The following is a 6,000-nucleotide window of genomic DNA, read 5'->3' as shown; positions in this document are numbered from 1 at the left end:
GGGGAGACATTTCCAAGTGGGCACTTCCCCTGTTCTTTGTGTAACACTTTGGTGGTGGTAGCGTTTAGCCTAAGCTGGTAAGAATAAGCTTAGGGGTCTTTCATGAAGGTCCCCACATCTGTAGCCTAGAGTTCAGAGTAGGGAAGGAACCTTGACAGCAATCGACTACAAAATCGATTTCTAAAAATCGACTTCTATAATATTGACCTAATTTCATAGTGTAGACATACCCTCACAGTGAGTGCCAGGTTATTGCATTGTACATTCACATACAAGCTTGCTGTGTGCTAAGTCTCTGAGTAGAGAAGCCCCAAAAGTTGTGATGGATTCTCCATCGCTGGCAATTTTAAAACAAGATTAAACATTTTTCTAAAAGATGTGCTCTAGTTCCAACAGGAATTAATTCAGGGAAGTCCTATGGCCTATGTTATATATGAAGTCAGACTGGATGATCACCATGGTTCCTTTTGCCTTACAATTTACAAATCCATCCACAACATAGCTAAAACTTTCATCCTGGCTCTCACCATCTTTTTCCTCTGGCCTTGATAAAGGCCATCTCACCCCACTCATATCCATTCAGAACGTTGCTGCAAAAATCATTTTTCTAGCCTGTTGCTCTGAGCATGTCACCCCTCTCTTTGCACCCCTCCACTGGCTCCCCCATCTCTATTGTATCAGATATCATCTATTTGTCTTCAGTTTCAAGGCTCTGCCTGGCCTATCCCCACACTCCCTTTCCTTCAATTCGTATCAACATGCATCTGATCAGCCCAAGATGCCAGCTCTGTCACCTGCTTGTTAAAGTTTCAAGTAAGCATCTTTGTGCTTTTTCTGATGTGAAACACTCCCTATAAACATTCACAAAGCCAAGTCATTGTCCTTCATATCCCTCCTTAAAACTCTCCTTTGCCTACAAAAAATTTGAGAACAGTTAGGCTACTGGTGGGCTAAGTCTCACTGTTTCCTTGTACTCTCCCATCTGTTAGTATCCTTTGTTGTCTTATCCTTAGATTCATAGGTGCTGACTCTGTGGGTGCTCCAGGGCCCAAGCACCCACGGAAAAAAAAGTAGGGGGTGCTCAGCACCCACCAGCCACACTGTTTGGCAGGGCCCCAGGGCTGGACATCAATCAGCTGTTCGGTGAGGCCCCGGAGCTGGCAACCCATCATCTGTTGGGCAGGGTCCGCTGATCAGCTGTTTGATGGCTGGTGGGAGGTACAGGGGGGAGGATGGAGAGGAGCCAGTGGTGCACACAGGAAGGGCCTCGGGGAGGGGGATGAGAGAAGCGAGCGAAGGACAGGGGGGCCTTGTGGGAGGTGGGGTAGGAAGAGACAGAGAAAGAGTGGCACCTCAGGGGAAGGGATGGAGCCTTAGGGCAGAGCCAGGGGTGTGCATCCACCAGGAAAAATAAAAGTCAGCGTTATGCTTAGATTGTACTCTTTGGAACAGGGACTGTCTTCTTCCGTGTTTGTACAGCACTTAGTACAACGGGGTGCTGTCCCATGACTGGCGCTCCTAGGCATTTTGATAATACAAATAATAAATAATAACAATGACATAATATGTTTGAACAGTGCCTAGCACAATGCGGTCCTAATCATGACACTATTCATAAATAATAATTAACTAGATGCATTCCTGGGCTAATCCAATATGGTAATTCCTGTGTACATGGAAAATTTGTACAAACAGAGCAGCTGGTTCAGATGATATTAATCATAAACTATTAACAGAATTAAATTTCCTGACTACTAGTTATTTTTGAAAAGCCATGGACACTAGGCAAGTTATCAGAGAAAACTAGAGGTAGCATCTGTTTTCAAAAAAGGAAAGAAGGAATGCACCAACCCAAATGACTAACCTTCCCTACTTGGTAAAATAATTGAACAAATATGAAGTCGAAACAAAAATCACTGACCACTGCGGGGGGAACAAAACTATGAACACTAAAGAGCAGGAGTGCTTTTATGGATAAAAGGTCTTGCTGAACCAACCCAGTAGAATCAGACTAGCGTCCAAGGGGCTCAATGCAGGTGGATTTTATTAACATATTAGACAGGGTGACTCATGAAATTTAGCTTTCCAATATGTCTGGTTATCACTCAGCGTGTGGACTGATGACTTTCTGAGGACCATAAGCAAAGAGTAACAATAAAGGGCAACGTATAGAGTGGCAGAGGGTAGGGGCCTGGAAGGTGTCCCGTGGGGTTACACAGGTCGAGGTTAGAAACAGTGTGGTATAATCACCCCATTAATGACCAGGATGAGGGATTAAACAGGTTAATGAGATTCTTGCATGATAATAAATTGAGAGGAGCCACAAATCCAAGTCAGGACACAGAAATGATCCAAATGCATCCCTGAAGAGTTGGAGACCTGGGCAGGGATGGCAAAGTAAGACATACCATGGATACATGCAGCTCATACGTCTGGGGAAGGTGAACACAGATCAGAGGCCAGATCATAAACTGCTTACATTAATTATGGGCAAACAGATTCATGGATTCCAAGGCCAGAAGGGACAAGCTAGTCTGACTTCCTGTATAACACAGGCCACAGAACTTCCCCAAAACCATCCAATCTTGATTTCAAAATGGTCAGGATGGAGAATCCACCATGACCCTTGGTAAACTGTTCCAATGGTTAATTACACTCACTATTTAAAATGTGCATTTTACTTCCTGTCTGAATTTGTCTAGCTTCAACTTCCAGCTAGTGGGTTGTCCTATACTTTTTTCTGCTAGATTGAAGAGCCCATTATTAAATATTTGTTCCCCATGTAGATATTTATAGACTAATCAAGTCACCCTTAACATTTTCTCTGTGTTAAACTAAATAAATTTAGCTCTTTGAGTCTGTCGTTAGAAGGCATATTTTCTAATCTTTTAATCATTCTAATGGCTTTTCTCTGAACCCGCTCCAATTTATTAATGTCCTTCTTGAATGTGGGCACCAGAACTGGACACAGGATTCCAGCAGTGGTCACACCAGTGCCAAGTACAGAGGTAAAACAACCTCTCTGCTCCTACAGAGATTTCCCTGTTTATGCCTCCCAGGATCACATTAGTTCTTTGGCCACAGTGTCATACTGGGGCTCATGTTCAGCGGATTATCCACCATTCTCCCCCACTCAATCTTTTTCAAAGTCACAGCTTCCCAGGATAGAATCCCCCATACTGACAGTATGGCCTGCATTGTTTGTTACTAGATGTGTATGTTTACATTTAGCCATATTCAAATGCTTATTGTTTGTGCCCAGTTTATCAAGCAATTCAGATTGCTCTGAATTACCCACCTGTCCTCTTCATAATTTACCACTTCCTATTTTTGATGTCATCTGCAAACGTTATCAATAATGTTTTTATGTTTTCTACCAGGTCATTGATAAAAAATGTTTAACAGCCTACGGCCAAGAACCGATTCCTGCAGACCATGCTGCAAATATACCCACTCAATGACAATTTCCTGATTACAATTAAATTTTGAGACCTACCAGTTAGCTTGTTTTTAATCCACTGTCATAAACATACAGCTAAGGAACACAACACATTTCAGGAGCTTCTAACAAAGCGGCTGATGCATTCTCCCATGAAAACTGAATTCATCCGATGAAGTGAGCTGTAGCTCACGAAAGCTTATGCTCAAATAAATTTGTTAGTCTGTATGGTGCCAAAAGTACTCCTTTTCTTTTTGCGAATACAGACTAACACGGCTGTTACTCTGAAATCTCCCATGAAAGTTTCCCAGAATCAAGTGGTTAAAATCATCCTTGAAATGTGGGAAATATTGTTAGTTTTTATAGAATCAGTAGTATATCTAGAGGTGCATGTGTCTTATTAACTCTGTTTTCTCCTAGAGCTCCAGGAAGAAATCACAGCCAATGTGGAACAGGCTGTCCAGCACCATCTGTGATTTGGAGGGCATGTCATAAACATATAGCTAAGGGTAGCATAAAATCCCTCCTGAGCAGCTGTACTGTATCTTTACCTGTAAAGGGTTAAGAAGCTCAAATAACCTGGTTGGCACCTGACCAAAAGGACCAATAAGGAAAGAGGATACTTTCAAATGGGGGGGGGGAGAGGAGGTCTTGTTTGTGCTCTCTTTGTTTGTTCCCTCTCTGGATGGAGAGAGAGACCAGGCAGGTAAAACATCTCTTGAAAGCATACCTGAAATGATCTATCTAAGATTACAAAAATTGTAAGGGCAAGGAAATGCATTAGATTCTCTTTTGTTTTAGCTTGTGAATTTTCCCTATGCTAAGAGGTAATTTCATTCCTGTTTTGTACCTGGGAAGCAGAGTCAGAGGGGAATCCTCTGTGTTTTAAATCTTTTTATTTACCCTGTAAAGTTATCTTCCATCCTGATTTTGCAGGTGTGATTGTCTTACTTTTTTATAAAAAAAATTCTTCTTTTAAGAACCTGATTGATTTTCAGTGTCCTAAAAACCAAGGGGTTTGGTCTGTGCTCATATTGTAACCAATTGGTTAGTATATTATTCTCAAGCCTGCCCAGGAAACGGGGTGAAGGGGTTTGGGGAAATATTTTGGGGCAACAGGGACTCCAAGTGACCCTTTTCATGAATTTTTGTCTAAATCACTTGGTGGTGGCAGCAATACCATCCAAGGACAAGGAAAGGATCTGTGCCTTGGGGAAGTTTTTAACCTAAGCTAGTAGAAATAAGCTTAGGGGGTCTTTCGTGTGGATCCCCACATCTGTACCCCAGAGTTCAGAGTGGGGAGAGAATCCTGACATACACATAATGTGTGCCATGTTAATTTTATATAATTCTAGTTTTCTAATCAAAATAGGGTGCAGTACCAAGTCAAATACCTTACCGAAGTCTAAGTATATTACATCAACATTATTACCTTTATCAACCAAACTTGTAATTTCATCAAAAAAAGATATCAAATTAGTTTGACGGTCCATTTTCCATAAACCCATGTATCAGTTGCTTCGTTTTCTTGCCATGGATCAAGGTCTTTAATTAAGCCGGTCATCCCATTTGCTTTTTTTTTAAATGGCTCATTAGCTTTCTTCCAGTCTTCTGGAACTTCCCCAGTGCTCCACAACTTACTGAAAATCATTATTAATGGTCCAGTGAGCTCCCCACCAAGCTTTGTTAAAACTCTTGGATTCAAGTTATCTGGACCTGCTGATTTTAAAATGTCTGACTTTAATAGCTTCAGTTTAACATCCGCCAGATATACTGGAATGGAAAGAGTGTTACCATCATCATATGATGAGACTGTGTCATCTGTTTCTTCCCCCAAAACATACCAGAAATATTTATTGAACACTTCTGCCTTTTCTGCATTGATAATTCTACCATTTCCATCTAGTAATGGACCAATACCTTTATTTTTGTTCCCAATAGATGTAAGCAGGGTCTGAATGAATGCTTCTCTGACAGCATGAGAGTGAGAGACTCTGGGTGTGGCTATGTAAATACAGTTTGCTTCTGCTTTGCTTAGATGTTCAGCAGATGGAGTGGTATTCTGCTCATTGTAATCAACTTGGCTGGTATTGGGTCACAAATCACGTTAGTACTGAATGCAGGGATAGTGAAATGGTGTTATCAATGTTGTAATTATTGTGGGAATGCAGGGAAGCAGGACTGTACTTAACCTGTTCCAATTGGGCAGCGTGTGGGGGGAGGGTATCACCCTTAGCAGAGAGGACCTCATGGAGCCAGGGGTTCGACTGCCGAAACCCTGTGAAAGTAAGAGAGGTAGGGACAGGATTCCTGGTCAGGAGGCTGTATTTCCTCCCCTCCAGGATCCTCTCTAGACTGGTTTAACCTGTTCTTCCCACAACCTTAATTCAACCCCTATATACATATGCATTCTGATAAAGTCTTTAATTATCTGATCACATATTATCTGAAATGGTTTCAGAGTAACAGCCGTGTTAGTCTGTATTCGCAAAAAGAAAAGGAGTACTTGTGGCACTTTAGAGACTAACCAATTTATTTGAGCATAAGCTCTCATGAGCTAC

The sequence above is a fragment of the Lepidochelys kempii genome, chromosome 2 (assembly GCF_965140285.1).
Source record: "Lepidochelys kempii isolate rLepKem1 chromosome 2, rLepKem1.hap1, whole genome shotgun sequence".
Taxonomy (NCBI): Eukaryota; Metazoa; Chordata; order Testudines; family Cheloniidae; genus Lepidochelys; species Lepidochelys kempii.
The sequence above is the reverse complement of the archived record's forward strand: the minus strand, read 5'-3'. Positions refer to the sequence as shown.